This window comes from Hemicordylus capensis, chromosome 2 (genome assembly GCF_027244095.1).
Source record: "Hemicordylus capensis ecotype Gifberg chromosome 2, rHemCap1.1.pri, whole genome shotgun sequence".
Taxonomy (NCBI): domain Eukaryota; kingdom Metazoa; phylum Chordata; class Lepidosauria; order Squamata; family Cordylidae; genus Hemicordylus; species Hemicordylus capensis.
In genome coordinates, this window is record NC_069658.1 from 384,972,880 (window position 1) to 384,988,931 (window position 16,052).

The window sequence follows — 16,052 nt, forward strand, 5'->3', positions numbered from 1 at the left end:
TGCAGCATAATTAGTATGCTGATGACAGCTAGATCTACTGATCATTTAAATCTGCTGATACTAGGGAGGGTAGCTGATCTCCTGACCTGGTATCTGGAGATCATTTTGAATGGGGCAACAACTTAAACTTATTTATTATTTATTTAGTACATTTATATCAGGAGATGGCAATAGTAAATCCCTCCTGTATTCTACCAAAGAATAACCACAGGGCTCTGTGGTCGCCAGGAATCAACACCGACTCGACAGCAACTTTACATTTATATACCATTCCATACAAAAAAGTCCCTAAGCAGTTCACAATATAAAACCAATTAAAACATTAACTTAATCCAGATAAGACCAAGGTGCTCTGGGTCAATAAAACTAGTAATCCAAGCAGTGACGTAAATCTGATCTTAGCTGGGTCACACTCCCTGAAAGATCAAGTTCATAGCTTGTGGGTCCCCCTCGACTAGACACTGTTCCTGGAGCTCCAGGCAGCAGCAATGTCCAGATGTGCCTTTCACCAGCTTCAGTTGGTATGCCAGCCATGATCCTATCTAGAGAAATTTGATCCTTTCTTACCCATGCACTGATAACATTGAGATTGGATTACTGCAATGCACTCTATGTAGGGTTGACTTTGAAGATGGTATGGAAGTTTCATTCTGGTTCAGAATGATGCCCAATGGATGCTTGGGGACTTTAGTTGCTACAGAAACATTATACCTAACTTGCTGCAACTTCAAAGGGTGCATCTTTGCTTCCAGGCCAGATTCAAAGTGCTGGTCTTGACCTTCAAAGATCTACATGGACCACATTCGCCCACATTAATCTGCCAGAGTTCTGAGATCTTCATCTTAGGCCCTGCTTTTGCCCTGCCACTAATGCAGATTTGATTGGCGTGGAACAGGGACAGAGCTTTCTCCATAGTGGCCCCCTGAATATGGAACACCTTCGCAGAAATGCATTGTCAGTCTCCCTCCTTGATTAATTGTAAAGAGAATCTGAAGACAGTCCTTTTTAAAGAACCATTTTAAAATGAGTTTTAACTATGTTTCTGGCTTCAGTCAGTTTTAGTTCTATCTGCCATTATATCATGCTGCTGTTTCATGCTTGGTTTTTATTATTTACTGTTAGCAACTGAGGAAGAGTGGGATAGAAATGGTGGCCGATATGATCCACAATCCTCCAGAGTAGAGGTGTGCACGGAACCGCACCTCTGCAGTCCAGCATTGGGGAGGGGGGCTCTTTAAGGGCAGGGGAGGGTGTCTGCGCGTTGTGTGCATGCATATGTCTCGTGTGTGTGTACACATCTGACATATGCACACAATGCACAGACGTGACTCACGTGTGCACGCACAGTCAGGCTTTCTGAAGCCTTTTGCCGAGTAATTGGGGAAGGGGTGGCAGGGAGGTACCCTGTTGCCCCAAATGCTTTACAAAACAGGCGTGTTGGCGGGGGAAAAGCAGCGGGAGGGATAAGTACACCTTTTCCCGCCCTTAAAGGTCCACCCCCCGGCGCCAAATCGGCCCTGTGTCCGGACTGGTCCGGAGGCCTTTAGAATGGCCTCTGGACTGGCCCATGCACATCTCTACTCCAGAGATGGAAGTGGGGCTGGAAGCTCACAAGAAGCCTTTCTTGTCCCTGTGCTGAAGGCTTCTTGTGCAACGGACCAGGCACAGAGGGGGAAGCGATTTTTGTGACTCCTGAATCCCTCCAACCCCACCCTTTCCACTTGTATAAATCTGTTCCTGAAGGTTGCATAGTCCTCAGGAACAGATTTATACATGTAGAAAGGAATTTTGGAGGGAGGGGAGAGACACAAAAATCACTCCCCTCTCCGTCCCCAATCCACTGTGCAGAGCAGCCTTCCATGCAGCAACAATGAAGTTTACTTGTGAATCTGCAGCCTTCCTTCCATTGCTGGAGGACAGGGGATCATGTCAGCTATTTTAAATCAATCAGTCTTATAGCCATGCTTCCTGGATACTTTCACATGCTAGAAAATACTACTGTTAGCTTGTTCTTGCTAATACCAGTTACACCCTGCTTCCAGCTACAGCACCATTCCAGCTACATTCTTCTCTAAATCCTGTTGTCTATTTCTGCCCCAGTTGCTTCCAAAATTTCCCTTCTGTTGTTCGTGGCCTCTAGAACCCCCTGGAAGCTCAAAGAAGTCACTTATGGCACATATCCTGGCCATTTTAGGTAGCTCATTTTCTTGTAATGTAAAGTTCTTTTGAGATCTGAAATGCAGACTGCTCAGTACAGAGAATGTTTCACTAAAGTTAGGAGTATCGTCTTGTGATGATTTGCTACACAGTGCGTTTAAGGTTACTCAAAACACAGAGCAATAATGCCAGTACAATCCTCTGCAGTTGTTAGGACTTGACTTAAAAAAAACCTGAATAATTTTGAGTATTTTTTCAGTAACAAAAATGACTGAATCTTTACTGCATAACTCTATGCTTCATAAAAAATATTTATTTTTACCAGTACTCTGTGCCTCTTTGCTCCTTTACACGTCACCCAGATACAACTTTCAAATAGTGTGGGTAACAAGACAACTGAGTATTTGCATGTCCGCTTAGTAACTAATTATTTTAGTTTGGTGTCCCAGTAGATGAGTCTACAAATCTACTTCCCCATGGCTAGTTCTGAAGAAAAGGCAGTTGTCTGCCATTATTTCTTTGAAATGAAATGGAATTGGCATAGATGGAGCATCCCAAAAGATCCGTTCATATTGGAGGTCATAAGCAGAAGGATTATAGTATACAATTGTTGCACTTCTTCAAATAAGCGAGGCCCTGCCCCCTACTGTGCAGCTGACACAAGAGGCTAAGACGATTCCATTAGAGTGCATATCGCTACGCAGCAGTGGTCCTCAGAAGCAGATGGAGGGCTATTTACTCAAATGCACCATGACTCCTGGCTTATACATGAGCATCTGGGATGTTTCCTAACGTGATGTGATACACAATGCTCTCAAATTTATCAACTGTCCCACACGCAATTAAAGGCCCTGATAAATAAATCCACGACAAAGGCCTCACAGCAGAACTGAAAAGCTGCAAGGCGTGAGGGGTCAAATGTTTCCGTAAGATTTCTATTTAACAAACAGAACTGCTTATAAAGGAATGTCTCTATGAGTTGCTGCAGAGTTTTTTCAAATTGCACAGCCAATTGAAACAGTGGACAGAATTAGCCTGGTGACTTCTGCAGTTTCCATTTAAACTGAAGTAACTGGCTGCATCATGCAATTAAGAATCAAAGCAATATGCACATATCACAAATCCTCACACAACTGTGGCATGTGTGCATGCGCATACGTGCATATAGTTATGGAAACTGCAATTAAGTACAAGCCAGGCGATCAAGCTAGGATCAAACCACAATTTGATATTCCTGTCTAATAATTCAACAAACTTTGCAAGTTTGCATGTAATGTGGAATAGTGGTTTATTTTAAAGTAAAAGCAAAAGGTTTCATTCTCCTTCTCTTGCACAAGAGGATAAGTGCATGAGCCCACTGCTCCCTTAGGGTCATTCATGCAGTGCTAAAACCATGGCTTAGCCATGCATCTGAATGTGTGTGGTGGATATGTCACTACTGCTGTTCCTGTCCCCTTTGGGAAAGCAAGATAGTAAACAATATATCATTCCATTAGTCAACCCATTGATGTGGGTTTTATTCTCACTAAACTATGTTCAAGCCCTAAGGATTTTTTCCTTCATTGTCTGTAATGTGGATATCTGAAGCATAGGCATGAATAACTGTCCTGCTGCTTAAAATGCAAGAGCAACATTTTCATGAGTAATTGGACATGTCAAAATATAAAGCTGCCTTATTAAAATTTCTTGTTTACAATGCTCAGGCACAGCCAGCTTCCCTCTCTTCAGAGGGAAAGTGTGGAAGAAAAGAAACCCAGCAGGAAAGAACAGACATACTTGTTTTCATACAATTATTTTAAAAGTTGTATACCTCCAGTATAAACATTTGAAAAGAATACTGCTGTGGGGTCTCTTTAGAACTAAGCTGTTTTCAAAGAAACCTCTCCCCACAAATACTCACAATTAACTTCACATTGAAGAAAAGTATTTGCAGCTTCAGTTTTAAACTAGTAATCTAGCAACAGACATGTAAGAGGCTGGTCTGTGGCATTTGAAAATCTTGTGTGGATTAAATGTTTCTCAAGTCAGAAGCTCAGGAGTATCTCAGTGCCTGTAACTCCTAACAAGGTAAAGTTCAGCAGTTATGGCTCCTCTCTGCATATCGCTGCAACCAATACAGGTCACTGCTCCGACCATGCCATGTAGTTATTAAAGGCATGGGAATATCTTTTGAGGCAATGTACTAGCAAACCCCAGTACTGCACAGTAAAGAATCTGTTTGAGACAGAAAACTAACAGTTTGATTAAAAATCAAGTTTTGATATCTCAGAACTGAGAAACAAATGTTTGAAATAGGCAAGCAACTTCTTTTGCAGGTTCAAAAATTGAAGAGATGTTTAGTTAGAGCTTTTGGGTCATGCAACTCCAACAGCCCTGCTGGATCAGACCAAAAGTCTATCTAGTGTAGAGTGATCAACCAGATGGTTCTGGGAAGCCTTGGGAAGGCATACCTCTCTCCCGTCATTGCTCCCCTGCAGTGAGCATCCAGAGGTATACTCCTTCGGAATTTAGGGGTTGCATATAGTCAGTGAGACACATAATAGTGCAGGGGGGAAATGACCTGATTAGCAAGCTAGAGGTTGCCTGTTCAAATCCCTGCTGGTATGTTTCACAGACTATGGGAAACTTGGACTACGGAAAGTCAAAAACTAAAATGCCTCAAAGTGAAATTCTAATTTCACCAGGAAATTAGAATTCCACCATTGTGGAAATGTCCTGGATTTAGTAATGACATCAAGAGTCACTAACAACTGTGAGAAGCATAAAGATAACACACAGAGAAACAAACCAAAACAAACCCTGGGAACTTTGCTTTACACACAAGATGCAATTATAACTTCTACAACAAAATAATTAATTCTGGCTTACATACAGAGTGATGTCAGTGGAAGCAGCAAGCTAATGCAAACAACTCTTGGTACCACTGCAGTCCTGAGCATGCCAAAAAGGCACTGCGGCTGACAGACCCTCTGCAAAGATGTCAGCTGCTTCACAGGTGGCTGCAGGGGAAGTGGGAACAGCCTGGAAACTGGCTGGAGCTCTGCTATTGGAAGATGCCACTCTCTGCCTCATTTCTGGGCATTCTGTGCTCCTGCTGCATCTGTGATGCAACGCATGTTGCTGCTGAAGCCCCTCGCCGACACCTTTTCAGCAGGCTTCAGGGACTGTAGCAGTGCCAAGCATTGCTTGAATTAACTCTCTTCTTCCACTGGCGTTGCTGTGTACATGAGCCTCTGTTCAGGAATCAGACAATCAGACAGGAACTCTGGGTGAATATCACCTCCTACGGTTTCTTTTTTTGAACCACCTGGACAATTTGCTTATGAAAACGTATTGGAGGAAACAAGTGGTAAACATAAATGTTTTGCATCCAATCATAATTGGGGCCTTAACATATTGCACAGGTACGTTCACGTGGCTTCCTTTGAGGCAGAGACCAATATAACCAGATTCCCAAGACTTTTAGTCTTCATATATAAGAAAATGCAGTGTATTTTGAAGAGAAGGGTGGGAAAGGTGCACTGTCTCAGAAGTATTTACCGCTTTTGCTGATGCTGAACAATGTTGTGTCCAATTAAATCAGTACTGAAGTCTATACTTTTAAGGGAATCATGCTTAACTATCATTGAAATTAATGAGATGGTAGATGTGGCTAATTTAAAAATAATTACTTTAAGTGGGCTTAGTGAAGACTAACTTTCTTTTGATACAACTCATAATATTCTGTTAGAATTTCACTTTGACGCATTTTGGCTTTTGACTTTCAGTGGTCCAAGGTCACTAGCAATTGTCAAAATACAAGTGGCAGCTCAGTCATTAAGTGTATGCATACACTTTAGAATTCAACTAGAAGTTCCTAAAATAGTTCTAGAACATCCAGAGTTAAGTATCGTGTGAAGTGTACATAGAAGATAGTGCAGATGCTCTCAGTCAGAACTATTTTGTTCTGTCTTCCTAAAGAAAATAATATGACTAAATAGAATCCCTCTTGCCCCCCACAACACATCACTACCTTTTAGCAAAATAATACACAAACAGATGGGAGATAAAAGAACCTCTCAGGGTTCAACATGGTTAGGGAAAGCCATATTTCTACATCCACAGGTCTACATTGCCTCAAAGAGATATTTTGGGGTAGCACAGAGTGGTTCAGAGTGAAAGGGAGATGGTTGGAAACTCGCCTCCTAGCCCTCCCCCCCATGAGCAACCACACTGCTTTCTTCTGGGATGCAGCAACTGCACACATGCTTCCTTTGCTGCATGCATATTGCATTTTTCAGGGTGTCGGCCACTGTGTGCAAAATTATCTGGATTGAACTTTCTAACCCAGTGAATATAGCTAATAATCTTAGTAGAATTAGAATGAAAAACCGGCCAAGTATCAATACTGCTAGAGCAGGTACTATAAACATAAAAGTCTAGAAAAGACTACCAGCAATAGGTCTCCAGAATGTGCTGATGTAAAGCTGTAAAAACCTGGAACATTACACATAACAATGCAACTAAACTCTATGGCAGGAGGATCTAACACAATCAAATACAAAGCTGTGAGTTGGGGTAGGAAACTTAAAGGGCAGGACAGGTGAGCAGGAGGGAAGAATTGAAATTTCTGCTCATCTGTGCTCCCTTTCCCAATTAAAATTGCTTTACTCTAGCTGTTTTTCTTCCAGCAAAAGATTAGGAACACAGGAAGCTGCCATATACTGAGTCAGACAATTGCTCTATCTAGCTAGCTCAATATTGTCTTTACAGACTGGCAGTGGCTTCTCCAAGGTTGCAGGCAGGAATCTCTCTCAGCCCTATCTTGGAGATGCCAGGGAGGGAACTTGGAACCTTCTGCTCTTCCCTGAGCGGCTCCACCCCCGAGGGGAATATCTTATAGTGCTCACACTATATTAATAATAATAATAATTATTATTTTACATTTTATATCCCGCTCTTCCTCCAAGGAGCCTAGAGCGGTGTACTACATACTAACCACTACACCATGCTGGCTCGCGTGGAATTCTAGTCTCCCATTCATATGCAACTAGGGCAGACCTTGTTTAGCTAAGGCAGGGGTGGGGAACCTTAGCCCTCCAGCTGTTTTATGGCTGGATTGTGGCTGGGGATGATGGGAGTTGTAGTTCAAAAACAGCTGGAGGGCCAAGGTTCCCCACCCCTGAGCTAAGGGGACAAGTCATGCTTGCTAACACAAGACCAGCTCTCCTCTAGATTGCTTTCAGTCTTGGAGCTCCACCAGGGGAAGAACAAGGCAAAGCTGGGATAAGGGGAAAAGAGTGAAGAATATATTCCACCTACCTATCCTGTACATCCAATCACTTCACTTCTCCTGCCTTTAATATTAAATTAGCGGTGACCTGGATTATACACACAGGCAGTTTCTCAACAAGGAAACTGGGGGAGAGTACAACTAATTTTTTTATTTTCCTGTTAAATTGTGTTGGTATACCACTATGATCTTTTAATAAGTGCTTAATAAACAAATGAGACTGTAATTAAGTTAATGAAAAGTATTTAAAAGCATCACAACAACAGTTCTCATAGTAAGAATGGCACACTCCTGTCTTGAATGAGGTGGGCAGTGGGTTGATGATGGGTAGGAAAGCGATATCCTGCTTCCCACGCTTTCTTGAGGGGTGGGTTGTTGTTTTTTTGGTGGTGGGGCATATTTATATAGAGGTTTGGGTGGGAACTGCACACTTGTTTTAGTGCATTTCTCATACTGGCAAGTTTTTGGGATTGGGATTCACTGTTCAATCATGGAGCTATTTGAAAGAGTGACCTTTTGTGAAGGAGATAAGCCCGGTCACAGTGTGGATGGCAATCTCTTTGAGCCCATGCACCAGGAGGATGAGGGTCCATCCAGGACACCAATTGGCACATCACCTGGATCAGTGACGAGCGAGTAGAAGTTAGGTGAGCGACCGCAAGGGTGGATTCCCTTTATCTGGAGGTTAGAACGTGAGGTCCATGTACACGGGGTTCAATTGCCTTCTGTGTTGGAGTGTGGACAGCTGCTGTTCAGCATCCAGGTCACCATATCTTCCAGGCCAGCCTTGCCATGACATTGGACTTGGGTTCCATGGAGTCATCTGGGCTGCACAGGGATGGTCACTTCCAGCATGGCCTCGTTTCCTCCTCATGGCCTTTGAAGAGATGGCTTGGCAGTGGTATTTGCCAGCAGCGGAGGAACTGGTGAGGTCCATGAGAATCATGTCACGACACTCTCTATGGGCATGAGGGGCACTAGAGACTGAGCCGGTGGCCCCGGCTCTATGGAATGGTTTCCCGGATAATAGCAGAGCTTTCCATGATTTGTTGGCATTCCGTAAGGCATGCAAGACGGAAATGCTCCATCGGGTGTTCAGTTGCTGAGATAGCTGGTCGTAGAGAGGTCTGGTAATCCATAGTTATCATGTCTTGTAATGAGTACTGTATGGGGTTGTGGTTATGATGTTACGTATGTTGTATTTTTATAGAACTGTGTTGCTTTGTATGTTATTGCTTGTAAGCTGCCCTGAGTCCTATGGGAGTAGGGCGACATATAAATCTGAATAAATAAATAAGTAAACAAATAGATAAATATGGAGTACCCCGGTAGTTAGGCAATTAGCCTTCAGCCTGTCCCTCCGTTCCTCAGGGTTTCCCTTTCCTGGGTGGTTGGCTGGGTTAGGCAAATAGGTAGTAGGGACCCAGGTGGGAGTTTTCCCTTCTTCCACTACTCCTTGGGTGGTGGAGGAAAGAAGAGCTGGTCTTGTGGTAGCAAGCATGCCTTGTCCCCTTAGCTAAGCAGGGTCTGCCCTGGTTGCATTTGAATGGGAGACCACATGTGAGCACTGTAAAATATTCCCCTCAGGGGATGGAGCTGCTCTGGGAAGAGCAGGAGGTTCCAAGTTCCCTCCCTGGCTTCTCCAAGATAGGGCTGAGAAAGGTTCCTGCCTGCAACCTTGGAGAAAACCGTGATCAAAAAGGACCAATCTCAATTGGAACTAAACTAATAAAAAATGAAAAAATGTGAAGGTGGAAACAATATTGGTTCCACCTTCACATTTTTTCATTTTTTATTAGTTTAGTTCCAATTGAGATTGGTCCTTTTTGATCATGGGTTTTTTTTTGTAGTTTCATATTGGTTCGTGATCCCCGTTTTCTTTGGTTGTGTTTTTTGTTCGGGTTGTGGCCTAGGTATGGCATCATGTGCGGATACCTTTGCTTATTCAGAGGAAGAAATTGCAGCTATATTGGGACAATGTCCTGGGGAGAGCTTGCTTTGATTGTAGCCTAGACTAGTGACACCTGAATTGGCGGATCTTCTTGATATCAAGAAGAAACTAATTAAAACTCTTATTTGAAAAAAATTAAATTAATTAAAACCACTTATTTGAAAAAATATTTTGAAGTTAAAAGGATACCTAGAGGGCTCCGAATTAAAAAACCTCCGACCTTGTTTAGACAAGATAATGAATTCCGGGACAAGTGGTCGGCGATCCTGAATAAATGCAGTTTTGACCTTGTGGTAGCAAGCATATCTTGTCCCCTTAGCTAAGCAAGTTCTCTCCCTGGCTTCTCCAGATAGGGCTGAGAGAGATTCCTGCCTGCAACCTTGAAGAACCCACTGCCAGTCTGTGTAGACAATACTGAGCTAGATAGACCAATGGTCTGACTCGGTATCTGGCAGCTTCCCATGTCCCTATGGCACCTATATGTACTTTGAACTGGTAGGGGGCTAGCATGCTGGCCCAACTGCATTGGCATTTGTGGTGGATGCTGATCGGATAGTCATCACTCTGTGTCAGTTGTGTGCATTGGGATATGGAATCCCACTGTTTTGTTGCTGTGGAGGCAGCATTTTGTGCCCGCATTGTCCATGGGAAGCCCAGGGGTTGGCCATGCTTCTCTTATGAAGCATCTTTTAAAAGGATGTGTCTCTCCCATGGAGGCATGGGCCCCTGTGCCCCCCAATCCTCTTCTTGTTGTCGGCAGCGTACAGGTGCTGCTCTCCTTTTCTTCCATTGGATTTCGGCTGACCAGGTATGGGGTGCTAGTAAGCCATTTCTTTTATTTTCTTTCCTCTTGGTTGTTTTAAGATAGTTCCTGATTGTAGCAGCAATCACAGTTCCAGATTAGGTCTTTGGGTTCTGGACTTTCATCTGTGATGAACATCTCCTAGGACTGTTTCTTGTTCTAGGCCCTCCATGGGCTCTCAGGGCCTAAGTGGGATCTACCGATGGCTCCATGCTCAATGGTCTGCGTACCTGCCTGTAGCAGTGGAAGCTGGAGAGCATGGAGAAGGTTGTAGCACTGGGAACATGTGGCTCCGTGTTCATCAAAAGGCCAGCTTCTTTGCCTTTGGGGCTGGACAGGGTTCTAGAACCAGGCATGATCTCTTTGATTCCAGCCCCAGCTTGAAGTCTGGATGACTGAAGTCAGGAGACATGCTTTGTGCTGATTTCCCACAGTTGCCCTAATTGTGCTCCCAGCAGGGCAATGACTTTGCACTGCGCGATAGGTGAGATGGCCTCTATTGGGGTGTGAAATCCTAGGATGCGGCTCTCCAGGTTCCTTTGGCAACTGATGCGGGCTTTAACATTCTTATTAATTTTAATAAAAATTGGGCAGGGCTTTTGCCTGCACCCCATTTAAACCCATCTGTGTCTCCTGATTATAGTTTCTCCAATCAAAGTCAATGTAAGACAATAATCTTCAAAATAAAATGTTTTAAGTGTCTGGTCTTGCAAAGAGAAAGAAACTAAACCAAAATATTGAGAGCTAGGATTGTAATAGAATAAAATGTCATGTAACGAATGTAGTTTGAACCCCTCAGTACTAAACTGCACACTAAAAATAAAAGGTATTGTTGAACTACAACATAACTGTGCATCAATCAAAATGCAACGAGGCTCTACACACGATCAGTGTGAAAGATCAGTGTGAAAGATCAGTGTGAAAATACTTGGGCATTCTCCAGGCTGATAACATCGCACACACTGAAGTTTAAAAAAAAAAATTGGAAGTGAATACATCAGAAGAGTTAGAAAAATCCAAATGTCCAAACTCAATGACAGGAACACCACACAAGCCATAAACACCTGGGCTATACCTATTATTAGATACACTGCAGGAATAATAGACTGGACCCAGGCAGAGCTAGAGACGCTAGATCGTAAGACCAGGAAAATAATGACCATCCATTATGCTCTGCACCCCCGCAGTGATGTAGATAGGCTATGCCTCCCTCGCAGCTCAGGTGGAAGAGGAATGCTGCAAGTCCATCAAACAGTAGAGGAGGAGAAAAGAGGCCTTGAAGAATATATAAGGGACAGTGAAGAAGATGCACTTCAAATGGTCAATAACGCGAAACTATTCAACACCAATGAAACAAAGCAGGCCTACAAGAAAGAACAAGTCAAGAAACAAGCAGAAAAATGGAGAAATAAGCCCCTGCATGGTCAATATTTGCACAATATAAGTGGAAAATCAGACATCACCAAGACCTGGCAATGGCTTAAGAATGGCAACTTGAAGAAAGAAACAGAGGGTTTAATACTGGCTGCACAAGAACAGGCACTAAGAACAAATGCAATAAGAGCAAAAGTCGAAAAATCAACCACAAACAGCAAGTGCCGCCTTTGTAAAGAAGCAGATGAAACAGTGGCCCACCTAATCAGCTGTTGTAAAAAGATCGCACAGACTGACTACAAACAAAGGCATGACAAGGTTGCAGGGATGATACACTGGAACATCTGCAAAAAATACAAGCTACTTGTAGCCAAAGATTGGTGGGACCCTAAAATTGAAAACGTTGTCGAAAATGAAGATGCAAAAATACTATGGGACTTCTGACTACAAACAGACAAACATCTGCCACACAATACACCACATATAACTGTAGTGGAGAAGAAAGAAAAACAAGTCAAAATAATCGACATAGCAATACCAGGGGATAGCAGAATGGAAGAAAAGAAATAGAAAAAAAATCACAAAATACAAAGATCTACAAATTGAAATTGAAAGGCTGTGGCAGAAGAAGACCAAAATAATCCCAGTGGTAATTGGCGCCCTGGATGCAGTTCCAAAAGACCTTGAAGAGCACCTCAACATCATAGGGGCCACAGAAATCACCATCAGCCAATTACAAAAAGCAACTTTACTGGGAACAGCCTATATTCTGCGACGATATCTATAACAACAGCAACAACAGTGACAATAAAATTCAGCCATCCCAGGTCTTTGGGAAGGACTCGATGTCTGGATAAAACAAACCAGTCAATAACACCTGCCTGACTGTGTAAACAATAATAATACACATAATAATAATACAGCTCCGAGGAGAAATCAGCTTAAATCCGTAGCATAGATAAGGGTCAAGAAATGTTGGCTCTGCTCACCAGCCAGACAAAAAAAAATTATTTGTCAAGCTATATTGGTACATTACTTGTCAGGCATCATTTTTCACTTGTCACAGACAAGCCCTGTCTATCCCCTGAGCACTTATATACACTTAACACCTTAACTCTAAACATTCCCAGCTCCTCAACATTTAGCCTGTCTTTATATGGCTCTTCATCTTAACCTCTCATTCTCATAGCTTTCCATGCAACATCTAAACTATGTGCATCTCTGTTGGGCTCTCTCTCACTGACACAGCAGCTGGAAGGCTTCAGAAGGTATCACAACAAAGTAACGTCAGGATTGGCTAATTCAGCCTTTAGGTTGATATGTCCTTCTCTGGAGTAACTCCACATAGAAAGCAAGTACACATGAGCACATGGTGCCAATACAATTCTATACACATCCCACAGAACAGACATCGAGTCCATCCCAAGGACCTGGGATGGCTGAATGCCAAGTTACCCCTGCTAACTGGGCATTACCCCTGCTAGCTTGGCAAAGAGGCACCTTTTAATGTGGTGATTCTCTTTATTTAGCAGGGGGAGAGTAACTGGCCCTATTCACCCCCAGCACAGTACCTCCAGTGGCTGTTGCTGGTGTCTTTTATGTTTCTTTTTAGATTGTGAGCCCTTTGGGGACAGGGATCCAATCTATCTTATTTACTTGTTATTTCTCTGTGTGAACCGCCCTGAGCCATTTTTGGAAGGGCGGTATAGAAACTGAATGAATGAATGAATGAATGAATGAATGAATAAATAAATAAATAGAGAAAAGGGGGAGAGAACTGGAAATACTCTAAAAGAAGAGTCAACGGGAGAGCCTTAGAAAACATCTGGTACTAAACAGGCTCCAGGCACATTTTAGATGGGATGAGGAAGGAAAAGATGAATATCTGGAGGGAATGAACTCCACAGTGAGAAACCCATGGCAGCAAAGAACTAATCAAACACTGATAAACTCTTCAGCAAAATATACATGAAAAGGGAGCCACACAGGGTCCTTCAGGTATCCATGAGCTTTTGGTTACCAGTTTTTCTGGCAATGCCTTTCCCAGCTCAGCAGTCTGTGTAAAATTAGTAGAGTATCAAAGAACATTTCCTTAATGTGTACGTGTCCTTAGATTTACTGCACCAACAAGTTAAACTAAAAGGACATGAACAGATTAGACCAGAAGGAAATATGGTGACTGTCAAACATAGTAAAAAAAAACCCAGCAATGTTTTGAGGACACACAGAATTCTTTGTGCACACCCCGAACATTTTTTGGAATGATTCCCAGAATGTAAGATACCAACTTTTAGACACAATTTACCCATCTCTATGCCGTTTTGACTAGCCTTCAGTATAACCATGCAATATATTTATTTAACCAGAAGAGAAAGGTTCAAACAACACTATGGAAAACTTGCAGCAAAAGCTTGCATCTCTTGCAGTGTGTTATTTTGGCCAGCTGAAGAAATAATGCCAACTGATGGCTAGCTTGAAGTCTGTGATGACTCAGGCCAACATCATTCAAGGTTAAGTGACATTTTAAAGAACATTAAATTAGCTGTTGACAGCCAGATAGATTAAAGAGTGACTGATCTAGGGACCCCACAATAACCACCATGTGGTGAAGGGTAGGGAGAAGAAGAACAAGAACTGAGTATAACAAGGTTTCCGGTTTGGCAAAAATGGTTTTGGCCAAATGAATACCTTTAGAGGAGAGGAAGTGACACATGTTAAGCTTCTGAATTTTGTTTAGTACTAATCATTTGTTGCTTTCCCCCCTCCCCACCGCCATGTTAGTGGTACATAATTGTTAAAGATGAGACAAACTCTGATGGCAGCTCTACACTTTATATGGGAAATAAGTGTGGGCAACTAAGTAGTATACACAACATACGTAAGTAACACAAACATACTTGTGACTAAGAAAAACTTGGTCCAGTCAGGATTCCAGAAAGATGTCCACAGTAATCCTGTACCTTTTACGGCCTTTATATATTTGCTTGGGAAACACTGTAGTATACTCAGCATGCAGCTGGATTTCCTGTGGAGCTTCCCTGAACATAGTCCAGATAGGAGAAAAAACTTTCATTTTATTTGGAGATGAGAAATAGGGAGGAAGAATTTAAAATTTAAACACACTGCTCTAACCAAATTCGAGATCAGCATGAAGAGTGTACCTCTATTTTACTGAATTTTGATTGGCTGGTTTTTGGCTATGTGTGTGCTCAACAGATGCCCTCATTAGAATATTTCCCATGATGTTTTAAAAATAAAATTAACTCAACGTAGAAATCTGTAATTAGCACCATCTTACAGAACAAATCGGAACAAGTTTATCAAAGTACTCTATTTACAATGAGAGAGAGTTTACCCCCAGGGCCTGCTTTACTATTTTGTTTCAATGTTCATGTAATTTCATCCATCACTTTTTTCAGTCCTCTAAAAGATGATGGATAAAATGCAGAAATAAATAGGACCAACTGTTCACAGATGCCTAAGGGAAAGCATAATTTTGTTATAAATAATCCTTGGCACAAATCATGGAAATGATATCTGAAAATTGTTTGTTGAATAGTTTATGAATAAGGGCTTTAGTTTAAAATTTGCAAATAAGGTGTAGCACTACCCCTCTCCCAACATACGCTGGAACCCAATCCTTTAAGAAACTGAACAGACGTACAAACAGAAATCAAGGTTGCCTTAAGTTTCTTTTCAAACAGGAGCCCCATGGGATGCTGGCTTTTAATTTGTATGTACACATGCAGCAGAGAGAGCACACAAAAGGTGACACATGTTTAAGAATTCTTTTGGTAAAACATCACCAGAAGAGGATTGATTTTCACTTTATGATTTATCATTCACATATAACCCCTGCTAACTTGGCAAAGAGGCACATTTTAACGTGGTGATTCTCTTTATTTAGCAGGGAGAGAGTAACTGGCCCTATCCACCCCCAGCACAGTATCTCCAGTGACTGTTGCTGGTGTCTATCTTATGTTTCTTTTTAGATTGTGAGCCCTTTGGGGACAGGTATCCATCTTATTTATTTATTATTTCTCTGTGTAAACCTCTCTGAGTCATTTTTGGAAGGGCAGTATAGAAATTGAATAAATAAATAATAAATAATAATAATCTATATAAGAGAGCAGAGCTAGTCTTGTGGTAGCAAGCATGACTTGTCCCCTTAGCTAAGCAGGGTCCACCCTGGTTGCATATGAATAGAAGACTGAGCATTGTAAGAAATTCCCCTCAGGGAATGGAGCCACTCAGGGAAGAGAACCTGCATGCTTGCATGCAGAAGGTTCCAAGTTCCCTTCCTGGCTTCTCCAAGATAGGGCTGAGAGAGACTCCTGCCTGCAACCTTGGAGAAGCCGCTGCCAGTCTGTGAAGACAATACTTAGTTAGATAGAGCAGTGGTCTGACTGAGTATATGGCAGATTCCTCTCTCTGTGTGTGTGTGTGTGTGTAGATAGAGGGGGGAGGGAGATGAGCTGGCAATGATTTCTATAGAA

At 42.3% G+C, this 16,052-nt stretch overlaps 1 protein-coding gene across 4 annotated transcripts in view; it reads right to left on the reverse strand.

Moving 5' to 3' along the window:
- Window positions 1–16,052, reverse strand: part of LOC128346871 (protoheme IX farnesyltransferase, mitochondrial) — a 183,076-nt gene that overhangs the window by 52,291 nt on the left and 114,733 nt on the right. The gene's annotated exons all lie outside the window — the stretch shown is intronic.